General features: G+C 38.4%; 1 protein-coding gene across 1 annotated transcript in view; it reads right to left on the bottom strand.

Annotated features, from left to right (window-relative positions):
• The window catches only part of THSD7B (thrombospondin type 1 domain containing 7B), a 238,689-nt gene that overhangs the window by 221,092 nt on the left and 2,985 nt on the right, over positions 1-14,612 (bottom strand). The window lies entirely within an intron of this gene.

Below are 14,612 nucleotides of genomic sequence, written 5' to 3'. Positions count from 1 at the left end.
AAACTTCATCCTTCCTTCCTGCCACAATTTTCGTCTATGCAGCTGTGATGGCTGCAGCAGCTCCTTTASCCACACATGAAGCCATACTCATCTTAAGAACATAACATTTTTCTGGGGATTTTTATATGTAGAATACAATACCTAGAGAATATACATTTCACTTGGGTTTGAGAAGAAATGAGAAAACAATGTCAATATTTCATTTCAATGTCACAAAGTGAAATTCTCTTTCAGGGAGCTTTTCACAAACTCAATTCCTGCTCTTTGAGAGRAAGAAACTTGGAAAAGGAGTTTCAACTTCTAAAACTACATTCTTATTCTCCTTATCACCTGCACATGGAAATCATTTCATTTGGTGGTGTTATAAGGAAATGTTGCTACCCTCATTTCTGAACAAAATCACTAAAATACAGATTAKCTGTAAGATTTTAAATTGAAAGCACATTTTAAACAAGGAGTATGYAYRAGAGTAACTCAAAATAGTTRRTTTTTTTGTTTGTTTTCCTATTTAATTTTTTGTCTCCTGCTCACAAGAACCTCTCCTATCTCTTGGTGCAGTGCACAGTCCAGTTCAGCTCTTTTCTCACTGACTGTGAATGAAGTTGGGCCAAGAGCATCTCAGGAGTGCAGTGCTAATGCAGTGAGGGCTYCACTGCTGTGCAGCAAATAGGGAAAAACGTCTGAATGTTCCTGACTCTGCTAATGTCACCCAGCAATACAGATAATGGCACAAAATGCACAGTCCTGGAGGTTGGCAGAACAGATGGAGCCTTAACCTTTACGGGAGACTCTGGTTACACAGCTTCTGCATCTTAAATAATTTATAGGATCTGATCATATGGGAGCTTCAGCTGTGGAAACAGATGATGCTGAAACAAGATCTGATCCAATCTGTTCATTTGCCACTGTTCAAAACCTGGGAAGGGTGAACAGGTCGCCCTGCAGCCCACGGCGCTTGGAGGCATGGGATTTCCAGCCCCATACACTTGTTTATTCCTGTTTATTGCACTTAACACAACCCAGCATCARTTTGTGGTACACCACATTTGCTCTAGCTAATCAACTTTAATCCAATTTTGCTCTAAAACCAAGCAACTTTTCCTCAAATTACAGTTCAATGCAAGTGAAGACGCAAGTTAAGCAATCACTGGACATGTTATCAGACAAATAAGTAAAAAACAGTGGCTCGCTCTTAAGACAGAATATTTATAAATGGGTACAGTGGTTCTACAGGATTGAAATGATAATTAGGACCTCAATTTTAGATACACTGAGAAGAAACTTCAGCAACAGAGAAGCATTTGTGCTGACCCCAGGACAGGCAGAGCTGGCACAGGGAYACTCAGGGGACTGTGGACACAACATAGAGCAGAACAACCCCAAAAATGTGCACACCTGCACTTCCACAGAGCAACAGAGCAGGGAGAGGTGAGCCAGGAAGCAGCACAAGMATGCTACCCATGTCAGAAATACACAAAACAGCCCATTTTCACTATGCCTTGTCAAACAGGGCAGTCCGAAAGCTCCCCAAATCCATTTAGGAGAAGCACATTAAAGCAAACCACCCCCAGTTCAGATRACTTTAAAATTCCAGGCTAAAAACTGCTTTATAAAAGCTGATTCATGAACAGACTAAATATTGCTGTTTTGGGATGCACAACAAAGAGTGGGGCAGATGGTCTGGGGTGGCAGCAGCTTCACTCCTCTGATTTTAATCCATCACCACAACCCTGTCAGAGCTCAGTCACGTGGCTCTCACTTCACTCACTTGCTCGGTTCACTCAAGGCATCCAGAAAAAGCCCACTGAACAAGATGTACAGCTCATATTTACTACTCGACCCTGCCAGCATTCCTGCTCTTTTAAACAAGATTGGAGAAATAAATTTGCTCTTGGCTGCAAGAACCTCTGCCAGGTTTTCCATTCTAACTGTGTTTTAATTGGATCAGAGCTTAAACTTTTCAAAAAACAGTATTTAATGAAAACAAACAGATGTACAACAGCCAAACGTCACCGGGAGACTGTTAACATGTGTCATCACCGAGTTTTAATAGCAAAACTAAAAAAAAAACAAAGATTGAGAGTTGTGACAGGGAAATATGGTTGCTATAGAAGTCCAGCTTCCACAAGACAACATTCCCAGCAGCGAGGAGCTCCCACGCACAGCCTGAGCAGGAGTCTGTGGTGGTGTTTGCTGCACATTTCAGCCCCCMCAGCCCATTCCTGCCCTGCCACTGCTCACCCTACTGCAGGGCACGCCACTTGTCAGACTGCTGATTCAATGGAAAATCCTTCCAAATACAGTTTGGAATAGTTCCCTCATGCCAGGCTTCCAATCGACTCCTCCAGCAGTGAGATCCAACCTGAGCACTGAGAAGCAGGATATGGGTAAAAACCTCTGCCCAGGAGAGGAGACATCTCCCTTTGGCAGCAGTTCTACACTGCATAAACACACCCACCTCAACAGGTTCTGAGTTACCAGCCACAGCAGCTTCTCCAGAGGATAATTCCACTTGCAGCATGCTTAAAAATACCCCCATCCACATTATAAACCTTATTTCTAAGAATAAAGCTGAATAAAATGGTTTCTCCCTCTACTTCCCACAGGAAGGCAAAGCAAAGAGCCCATCTAAACTTTCTTTCCTTTCTTAATGAAACTCTTAYTGATTTTTCATCCTTGTGAATCATTGCCTTGGAGCAACTTCTTTTAGCTGCAGGTTCTCACATTTAATTTGTATGTATGCTTAAGGGAAAGTTTATCAACRGAGTCTCCAGAAAGATACTAAAAAGGTTTTATGAAAAAGCCATGAAATTTYACATATGGCATTTAGCAGCCTAGTTTAACAATAACAAAACAAAAATTCCCAAATAATGYATGACATTAACAATCAGCAGATTCTTGTGACATCCTATGCCACCTCCATGCAGCTGTCAGTGCACAAAGGATACAGAAGTCAAGCTGAATAAATTTGTGCTGATAAAGAGTAAAAATAAAAAGATACCACAACAGACATTCATTCAGATGTATGGCTCTTCCACGTGTTAATAGCTCCATGAAGATAAGGAGAATGGAACACGTGTGTGTGTCCATAGGATAACAGGACAGTTTCTAGCAGTAAAATGTGTATTTGGGTTGGGCATAAAGAAACTGCCAGGATTCAGTGAATAAATAAATGAAAATCCATCAGCAATGCATTAACAGACAAGACAGCTTTGCCAATACCAAAGACATAAAACGGAACAAATCTCTGATAATTTATTCTTACGCTAAAATTTTCCAGCTGCTTCAATTGCTATTTACATGAGAAAACAACTAAAATGCTACAGATCTTTTAGTTCTCATTCATGCAAAATACACTCATTTTACTGGTCCAGGGAGGGAACAAATTTATGGGCCAACAGACAGCATCCAGGATACAATAATTCAAGTAAGTATTAATCAGATTTGTCTCTAAGAAAAGGATATATCCTTTTGCTTAGAAGTTCATCTTTTGCATAGAAAAGAAGTTAAGATGTTGAATCATCTRTCATTTTATCAGTCCAGCACCTGTTATCCTTGAGAGGTGAAGTAAAAGGAAAGCTTGACGGAAATCTTTTCCCCCCCATTCTCTCAGGTCTGTCTTTTCATTAAAATATCAACTCACTAATGATGATAACACAATTGTCCTTAACTACTTCCCAAATTACCTGATTAAGGAAGGAATTCAATAGAGGTTCCTAGGTAGTATCAATTAATAGCCACCATCAGAGATCTGTAACAGAGCCTGGAGCGTGCTGCTCACACAGCAGAGGTGGGGGAGAGAAASCACTGCTGGTCACAGGAATGACACCAAACAACTCAGACTCCCAGTCTGGACTGTTTTAAGGGAAGAAAAGTCCTTGAACTGCACAGGAACAAGTGAAGCCAGACGAGATTACTTATGCAGGATGCTTATTCCACTGAAAGAGAAATGGCAACACCAGCACCGGGAGCAAAAAGGGGATTTCACAAAGATTAAACAGATTGGTAAAAATCTGCTTGTTGCTCATGACAATTAGGCCTTCTACTCCAAAAAGCTTTAAGAACCRTAAAAAGTTATTGGGATAAGAAAAGGTTAGGGAAATATTTTAACTCTCACTAAACAGGCAATACCAAAACACTGAGATTAAAAGGAAGAACATTTATAAAATCCTACATAAGCAAACATGAAAAGGTTGCTCAGCTGCAAGATAACTGAGTAATGTAACCTTTCAAAGCAGCAACGAAAAGCGATTAGACCATCCCTTGGATTGAAAATGATTGATTAAGCTGCTGGTATTGGAATTGAAGTTGACTGTAATGCTTTTTATGTAATTGCTTTATTGAATGCTGCATAGCTTTATTTGGCAATATAGTCAGAACCCTGAGAGTTTTACCAGTTCTTCAGCTCCTGATACACCACAGACACACAGTTACAATATATTTATCCCAATGACATTGGATTAAATGGCACATACTAAGGTTGCCTCCTGACCTTTCAGTTAAGGTCTGTGGGGAATCTTCTGTCTGCAGAATCATCTACTTGATTTGAGTACCAGCAGCTTTCAATCCTCTGCATCTGTTCACARGTTTATTTCATAAACTATATCAAAAAAAACTTAAATCCGATTTGGGGCCCTGTGTGCCGTAATAATTAAATCATTCTGAAGACTTTGAAAGCTGGCTCATCCATTAAAAAAAAAAAAAATCAATCAAGGACAAGTAAATCACAGTGAAGAAGACAAGAAGGTAAAACTTTATTTTTTATAATAGAACATATTAAAACATCTATGGGCAAAGCAGTGGGGGTGGAGAATTGTTTGATTTTAACCTTTGTTTCTAAAAAAAAAGGCAGCTTCAAAATTTAAATGCAACTGSACAGAGTTACCTTTTCTCACCTGCTTTTCAATTTCTTTGATTTACTATCCCCTGGTATCACTCCCTGCTCTTTGAAGAGAGTCCTGGCAAAGGTCAGCAGTCAATTAGCCATCAATAAATACCCAACATGAGAGTGACAATTTTGGGCTTTCCCAAACTCCCATTACTAAACCAAGCAACATGTTTGAAAGCTTGTAACAAAAGGCATAAAGTACTTTGGAGTGTTCTGAACATAAATACATTACCTTTAAAGCAGTAAGTATGAAAAATATCAAAGGAGGTATGTAATACCAAGTTTTATCATCTATTGCACACGTATATTGATTTAACAGAGACACGCTCACTTATCTACAAAGCAAAAAATTGGGTTTTAAGTACTGTACTTTGCAARACCCTTAGGGCACAATAACATTACTGTCATCATTTACTCCAACTTCCCCGTCTCTCATTTGATCYGTCCCCAGCCTTTTCAAAACATTGCAGCTCTGTTTCTATTTCTGCCACCACRCTGRTGTCCTTGGCTGGATGGCAACACCRKAATTATACACGGGTGACATAAACCACGGCAAAAATTAATGCACAAACACACACAGACACAGGCACTGACATCTAAGCAAAATATTGAATACAGGCACATGGATAATTGTCCCAGTGCTGTGCATACAAGGGTGTACTCRGGGTTTTGGGAAGGTTGTTTCACACACTTTCTCATGTTTGAAATGGTTTGGAGACAATCCTGAACGTAAGATCATCTTGGCATTTTGCAGAAGAAAGCAGAACATAGAGGATTGATATTTCCGTAAGAGAAAAGTGGGATCAATAGCAGTTAAAAGTTTGSATAAACCCTCATTATCAGATTCCTACAACTTGAAAATGGATCCATGTGAGCCTTCTGTTAAATGCAGACACAACCTCAGATCTGCACAACCACAAATTTCACACTAACAATGTTTTAAATCAAGATACAGCTATACAGGTGTTATAAAATATTTAATGCCAATTGAAAACCAGATGTACTGAATTAGTTTAAGTGAAAATACTAAAGTTTAGCTAAGTTATTCTAGTGAGACGCCACATGCATTTAACAAAGAGCTGCAAGCAATTTACTGAAATTCATTTTCACTTCTATTTGAACACAGCATTACTTTATTAATGCAACCAAGAATATTAAGGAAATAACAATAAGAACATRAGTGCTACTTTATGAGCACTATAGTTAATAACAGAACTTCTGAAAAGTTTCTGGTGTTTAATCATTAAAGCCTCCTTTTAATCCTTGTCTGTAAAAACTCTAATTCTGTACCCCATCCAGACAGCTGCTTCAAAACTCTGCAGCTAATACACATCAAAATTTATTAAATACATAGAAAAGTACAGAAATAATTTTTTCTGTATCCAGTGTCTCTATTGTGACGATCTTAAATACACAGAAAAGTGCTTATTTTGCTTAAAAGCAGGTGGGTGACAAATGTAACTAATAGGTCAAAAAAAGTTAGAGATGTCACAAGTACTGAACTTTTCACTTCAGCAGCTTCAAACCCGTGAAAGTTATGATTATAAATGTCATTGTGTAGAGAAGTAAAAACATGTCTCACATGTAGGTGGATATTACTACACAATAGAAATTTGAAGGTCTTTGGATTTCAGGGGTGACAGAATAAACTCCAAAGGACACCAAACAATGAAACATTTCAGGTGGTGACACAAAAAACACCAGATATCCCCTTGCCCTGGATTTAATCACATGGCTGGCCTGCCCAGTCATGTTTCACACTTCTGRCTTATTCAGTGGGTCAATAAAGTCCTCATGAAGACTAAAAGAAGTACCTATCTCACACATTTAATTTTTAAGCATATTGAAAATATGATACTTTAAATGTCAGAATTTTTCAGGGAGTCATACRGCATGAACTATTCTTGCAAATGAAGCGTAGGATCACTTTTAAAGCTGCTGTTGACTAAGCCAGGGAATACAAACCCTTCATTACCACTTAATTCTGTACAGGGTATAAACACAACCCTGAGCTCGCTCACAGTTACTTGGGTTGTGCTGCTGACATCAGCCCCTCCTCAAAGCTCAAAGTCTGACAGCACTGTTTTACAGAGCCATGAAGAGCTTTCCAACCAGATTCTGGGGAAATAGTACAAAATCCAAGCAGCAAATCCATTTCTTAAGGTAAATAAGGGATGTGCCTGTCCTGTCCCTGGATCAGCTGGGTACCACGGCGCACACGCTCGGCAGCGAAGGCTCCGCGGTGGAGGCGCTGGGCTAGCTTCTCTTTGAACATATGCCCTTTCAAGTGAAATTAATCACTCTCTTTATCACTCCTGCAGCATCTGGAGCCATAATCATTACCCAACTGCTGGGAAAGAAATGAAACCACTAATCGCACAGGGAGCAGGGCTTAGCGTACAGAGCAGGAAAGTTTTTATTAAGTTCTCATTTGAAAAGTGATTTTTCATGGCTGGCCGTCCAGGACATGCCACACAAAAGCTGGAGCTGCTTCAGCAGCTGTCTACACCTCACCCCCAGCATACAGAACCAATGTATTTAGAACCACTATAATGAGGGTTTAACGTGCTTTTCCAAACTTAGCTCTATAATCCTAAATCACCATTACACGCAAGTGCTACACAGAGACACATTCAACCACAAGCTTTACAAAGTCTCTGGAAGAAGGAACTGCAGAATTCTACAAAGAGCAGACACCAGGCAGTGATATCCAGAGCCAGGACCAGGCAGTGACTCTGCACTTGGACTGATCACAGCCCAAGCAAACCAAAGCTCCAACATTCAAAATTACTGTATTAAGTGGTCGTTTCATCACATTTATCCACTAGCTGAGGGTGATTGCATTAAACAGTGTCAAAACTGTGGAAATAACCTGGATTACCATGAAATATCCCTTTTAACTTCTCTATTTTGTTTTCCCCGGTTTTGCTATTYAAATTTTTTGAAACAAAGGAAGAATAGAAAGAAATTCCTCTTTTCTGTTAGAATAAATTGCTGACAGCAGGTATTTATACTCATAATTACCCAAAGTAAAAAAAAAAAATCTATGGAATAAGGCAATCAGAGGGCAGATTACCCACACCTCCTGAAGAGTCCCTAGAAAGAGTCAGCAGCATTACCTGCATACTGAGAATAAGTATTTTAGAGATTACTAAGACAATTTTGTGTATTTTCACCCAAAATTGTGCTCTACACAAGAGCTGAATGAGGAAGTTATTACCCCTATATACTGAAATCATTCCACTAAATGGCGAAGTAAAACCCTTAACTTAAGATATAATTATTGAAAAAATAAGAACCTGCAGGGTTCTGAACAAGGGCAGCAGAGTAATTAAATCTAGCACTCCACTAAAACAGGCTGAAAATGTGATCATCCATTTTTAATGCTCCGTCTATACGTAACAACAGAAATCTTTCCAACAGCTGCATTCAATTAAAAAAATATTAACCCCAAGGAAAAACTACAAAAACATCCCATCTGTTTTTCTTGCCACTCACTGTGCTTCTTTTGTGACTGAAATATGTACAACAATAAAATCCAAAGTTGAAAAGTACCACAATTCCAATAATAAGCTATCTTTTTATTTTTTAAAATGAACAATTTAAAAGAAACCACTTTTGCAGATTTTCCCCTGTGACCCCCAGCTCTGTTCCCATAGTAACTATTGAGGAAAGAAAAGGATAAGAAGCCTAACATACTTTTCCCAATACCAACAAAAAAACAGAAAAAAGCACCTTATTCTCAAAAACTATTATTCTCAAGAAAAGAAGAGGGACATTAAAAGATTAGTGTGAATCTCCTGTGTAATCTAGTTTAAACCACCACCTACTGAGCATCTGATGCTGGTTAGACAAAGATGTTTGTTAAAGGGGGCAGCCTTGTAGTAAAAGAACTGCTGAAATAGTTTTGCAAGCCCAACAATAACAAAATGCCCAGGTACAGGCTGTAAAAGCTCCCTCCTGAAGGCAGCAGGCCCACAGCCAGGCTCAGCTCTCAGCACCAAGGAACTCGTACTCCAAGCACGTCAAGTGTTAATTTTGCTATTTATTTCAGGGTTATTTCAGTTCCTCCTCTGCTTGCTTTTTTAATTGGACTGGTACTCAGTACTGCTTGCTGGAGTGTTTTTCTAGGAAAATATAAAAAGCCAGGGATTCCTTCTTTCAGCAGAGCCACCAAGAACCTCCCTCTGCTGCCTACAGGACCCCGCAGGAAACCACAGCTAATGAACACACCGAGTTTCACAGACAAGGAAAAACAGCACCAGTTTAAATATTTCTGTATTGCTAACCAGCATCCTAAACTCCTCCAGGAGCTATTCCAACACCTCTGACACTGCCTGGCACTCTGTGCCACAGGTCCTTCAGCCATGTCCCACACACTGAGCTTTCAGCACAGGGGCACAAGGACAGGAGCCAGATGGGGGTGCCAGGGGCTGCCATGGCATTTATCCAACCCAGCAGCAAACCTGGAGGGAGGACAGGCTGGGAAATGATGTTCCAGCATAAGAAAGCTTTTATGGAACTCTTCTGGAATAAATTTGTGTGGTTCTCTGACACATTCTACAGTATTTCCTGTCTGAGGACACGAGGGCTCCACCAACCTTGAAATGTTTCAACCATCTAAACAGGAATCGAACAACCACTAAAAAGGGTTATAAATTAAGGCAACARGTGCATCTCACAATCCAAGAAAAGCTGGATTCAGCTGTTGAGAAAACAAGACCAGACGATGATACCAATGRCAGAGGTGGAATAAGATGGGTGAAGTGAAGCAGCAGAACCATATGCAATAAAATCCTGAAATTCATGGAACAGAAGGGTAGAAATGTGGATAGGAAATGGTAAGGAACAAAGAAGAAAGGAAACCAAATATTTATCAATCTGAAACAGCTGCACTTCTGTCTGAGGAAACATGAGATTAGCTTTGAGGCCCCCCTTAAAGCTTCTCAAATATCAGTGACTTATATCAACCAGCATATTAAATTTTGCTCCTAATGAAATTTTGCAAAACAACTTCCTTTGAATCTTCAAMTATTATTGCTTTTTAAAATTTGTTTCTAGAAATAGAAGCATAATTTATACTGTCTCATAAAATATTCTTTTTAAATAATTATTTCAGACAAATTTAGAAATAAAGTACAATTTTTTTCTTTAAATCACTTTTTTAATGGCTACATAATGAAACTACACCAACACACTAAAAACAACTAAACTACTTCAAATGAAAATGTTCATTACAAAATATTTTCTATAAAATGATTCTGAGATATTTTAAGCCAGACATTTCTAATTACAATTGCAAAATATCAGTAGATGAAATATTAATTGAGATTTTATATAATTCTGAGGAGCAACGCTAAGAAAATATTTCATTTGACCAACCAGTTCTRAGAAAATAAGTTTACTCACAGGGGTCCAGAAGGTTGGTAGCCTCAATTCATAAATACACTAGCAGCAACGACCAAAAGAGAATTACTTAAAGAGTAGTCTGGTCAGGAACAGGGGCATAAACTGATCATGAACAAACTTAAAGGTAAAAATAAGAAGATTTATCATTTTAGAGTTACTTTTCATTATCAGGTTTATGGCAATGTACTGGTTAGTTTGAGAATAGAACTTAACAGGTTTTTTAAAAAAAACTACTAATTGCTTCTGCTGTCGATATGACAAGATTRCAATCTATAACCCAGGAGAATCACTGCCATCCCAACCTCTTAGCATAGTGAAGATCCTTTGAATCATACAACGTTTGATTAAATCAAGGCTAAATTTCCACTTTAAAGTTTCAACATTTAGAGTTCCATCCACAGAGGCAGCATAAGAACCCACAATTAGAACATTTGCCACACAACGAGAAGTTTGGAAGCATCAGTCAGATATATCATAAACCTTCCAAACACCACCCAAAGATCACTAAAAATTCATTTGTGCTTCATTCATGAGCTGTTGTCCCAGCAAATAAAGGAACCACTTCATCTAGGACATTCAGTCACTCCTCATTTTGTTGAGCTTTCGGAAAAACCTCACTTGTTGCAGAGCTATTTTTGAGTCTCCTTTCAGCAGRTTTGAGCTCTGCTGTCCTTTTGAAGACCCGGACTCCTTTTAACATTTGGTGTACGTAGGTAAAAGCTTGTCTTTTAAGACATAAGGTCAAAGGCACTTCCAAACCAGCACTTGACCTTCCTGAAATTACCATCTTGAGAAAGGGCATTTTATGGAGGCATTATCTGAGAGCAGAGAACAAAAGGACCTTTTTCGTGGTAGCCAGGGCTGCCTCACCCACACTCACAGGCGGTTCAAAGGCTCCTCCACATTAGAAGTTGTTCTCTGAAAAGTTCATTTTGTCCCTTTTCCATTATGGATTGTTTCTGAAGAATGACTAAAGATCAAAACCCATTTGCTAACCCTACTTTAAGGCCGACTTTCAAATACGGGGAGTAACTCCAAATTAAAGTTTTTATACGGTCACCTCRGGCAGGAGCACTTATGGCTCACACACCTGGCTCCCAAAAGCCCACGAACTCCAGAGGTTTAATGGGTACTTCCTCAGGTAAAAATCTCTCTGCTGTGATCAGAATCATTACAAACCCATTTCCCAGTCTGATACCTCACTCTCAGTGCTCTTCCACTCATATCAGGGAACACATCCCCGCTGGGCTAAATAGCCATTCTGATTCATATTTTGTAGAGATGGAAAATTCACTGGGACCCAAMATCTGGGTTTCTAACAGTCCCCTTCTCCCCCTCCATAGCAGAAAGAGGATAATTTCTGTGACAGATAGCATCTTTACCGTGATTAAAGAACCATTTTCCTAAAAAAACAGAGCATTTTCATCCTACAAAAAAACATTTTTACAGTATTTCCCTTATTACAAAATAAAGCTGCATCGTTGCTTTAGCTCTGAGAGCCACTTTTATGGCTGTGTCCCTCATTCCCTTCCATTCTCTTTGTATTTTGGAACAAACATCACACACCCGAGGGGTATTTTAGGGAGGAGCTGAAGATGCCAAMAGTGATGGGGAAACAGAAACGTGCCCATGAGCAACAGCAAGAATCTCTGGGAAGAGASACTTCAGCATTTTGTAATCCTAATTATCTGCCCCTCTCACATAAAGCATCCAAAATATTTCCTGTGTTCCACAAACCTTACACTTCATTCTGACTTTAAAACTAAATTTTGGAGCTTCACCAAAAAACAAAACAAAACAAACAAAATAATAAAACCCCACAACCAACTAGAATTATGCTGTGGACTCACATGTGCGTGTCAATATTCTCTACAAAGTTTTGAAAGCCTGGATGGGCATCACAAAAAAAAAAACAAAAAAAAACAAAAAAAAAACCAAGGGGCATACTAGCATTGCAGAAATTCCAGGAACTCTTAGGACTACTCGAGCGTTGGAGAAAATTAACATGGTGAAATATGCAAATTGCTAACTGGCAACTGCATTAAATACTATTAATTTACAAGAATTTAGGTCCAATTAAATTTAGCAAGTGTGAGAAAATTATTCAGCTATTTGATGTTGCTGAGTAATTTAGCTGATATGATTATTGCTTTCATGTTTAGTGGCCACTAAATGAGTATCTGACAAGAAATGTCTGGAAACCAGAAGATACAGTGTACAGATATTAATTTATAACTTCTAGAAGCCAAAAGCTCAAAATAAATGGCTTTAAGACAGGTCACAAATAAGCAACATGCAAGTGATAGCCCATTGAATAGCTGAGGGAAGAGAATGGATAAAATTACCTCACACTGCCAAATTCTCATGTTTTAGAATTACAGAGCCTGGGGATTTTTCATAGATGCAGTGATTTCAATATCATTGTGTTCCCTTAGACCAAGACCACCAAGCCCAGCACAAAAATATAGGAGTCTTCATTAGACAGTGTCAAGGATTTAGCTGAAAAGAAGTCTACATTATAAACTGCAATAATTATATGATTTTTTTCCTCTTTTTTCAGCCCCATCCATATTAACAATGCCTCCCTGGACTTCAGYGTGCTAGAAAAATTTATTTCAATACATATAAATTCATTTTCATAAAGTCAGAGCTTTCAGTAGCATAATCTTATTTAATTATAAAGCATGACATTTCAATAAGAAGTTGAATTTCTCTCCAGCAGGTAAGTAACTTGCCATGCTTACAACAGACAATTCAAGATTTAAAAACAGAACAGATCATCCCCTTCCCATTATGGATTGCTCATTTCTCATCAGACAGTTTTATTAAAAAAAAGGACTATAGYGGCAGGTTTTCTTTCTATTGGAATGGATCTGCTCAATTTTCACATTAAAAGTTACTTATTTTTAGGTTCACAGTGATGTATTTTTATTTACTTATTATTATTTTGTATTGGGCATGAAAGTCTTCAAACYATAGGATRATTTTTTAATWATWATTATTATTATTATACAAATCMCAGTAATCAACCAGTCAAGATCTCCACGATCTTCACCTGAGTTATTTTAATATCTTGCAAAACAAGGTTATGTTAACCCTTCAACCTCTTATTGCATTTAAGTTACCACTCTTGTCATCCCAAAATGATTATTTCTAATCTTCTAAAACTCACACCTCTGTGATTAATCACACCTGAAAAACCTTTTCAGTTAAGGTATGAAAATGCAGACAAAAGCAAGCCACATATGCCACCCTGACAACACTGCCATTTATTGCCCACTGTGTTATTTCTTAGGACAACTGCAAAAAAACAAGACTTGGGATGTAGAAAAGCTGATGCTTCATTACTACTGCACAGAAAGTAGAGGCTCCACAAATTATAGTTTGTTTCTCAGCAAAACAAAATGTTTTGTATGAACACATTACTCATTCCAACCTGGAACTAAACATCTGGGGGTTAGATGTAACTTTTATAGAGCTTGCAACCAAATACTTCAATGAGAAAAAAAGAAAGAGCGGGGAGATTTACAAATATTAGAGAAAAATCATTTTTTCTCAATCAGTACAATACACTTGGCTGAAGCTCACAAGTTATTTTCATTTGGAAAACATATCACTCYGAGTTGTTTTTACTCATGTCACTCCATAAGCAGAGAAAGTACATCAAAATACTCTTAGGATTTCAGGTTTTTTAAGTGACTCTCAAGAGCTCAGATATTTTTAATCCCCTGTGGGAGTCACAAGAACTGACAATTTTCTTGTGCATCTGGGAGACAAACCTTTACAACAAGCCCATTGTGGGGCTTTCAGAGCACGGTGCCCACACAAGGCTGAGCACCAAATTTTCTTAGTTYTAATTCTAAATACATCTGCTCCAGATGCCTTTGAAGCATTGAAAACTCCTTGTTTTCAGCTGGGATCATCAAGTCAAATTAAAGTTTGATGACTTCCAGCCCTAAAGACTGACAGTACAACATGCTTTGGAACTGAAGAGAAGACAGACAGAACTGAAGGCTCTAATTTGTCTGAAGAAAACAACTCTACCTTTCAAAGCTTGTTCAAAAAWCATGTAAATAACAGCGAATTGGAGAAAAGAGTTGTTTATTTCTTCCTCATTTCACATGCTAGACAGTGTAAAAAAAAAAGTCTTTAGAAATAGAGTATCATATTGCACTTTACCAGCCCTTTCCCAGCACTCAGCRTCCCATCCCAACAGCCTGACAAAAAGCTGGTGTTGATCCTATTGGAARGACAGGAGTTCTGGAAAAACTGTTTCATTATTCCACTAATTCAGTCTATTGCCTTCTACAGAACT

This window comes from Malurus melanocephalus, unplaced genomic scaffold (assembly GCF_030028575.1).
Source record: "Malurus melanocephalus ecotype Western Australia unplaced genomic scaffold, MMel_1.1 scaffold_67, whole genome shotgun sequence".
NCBI lineage: Eukaryota > Metazoa > Chordata > Aves > Passeriformes > Maluridae > Malurus > Malurus melanocephalus.
This window is presented reverse-complemented; position numbering and strand designations above follow the sequence as displayed.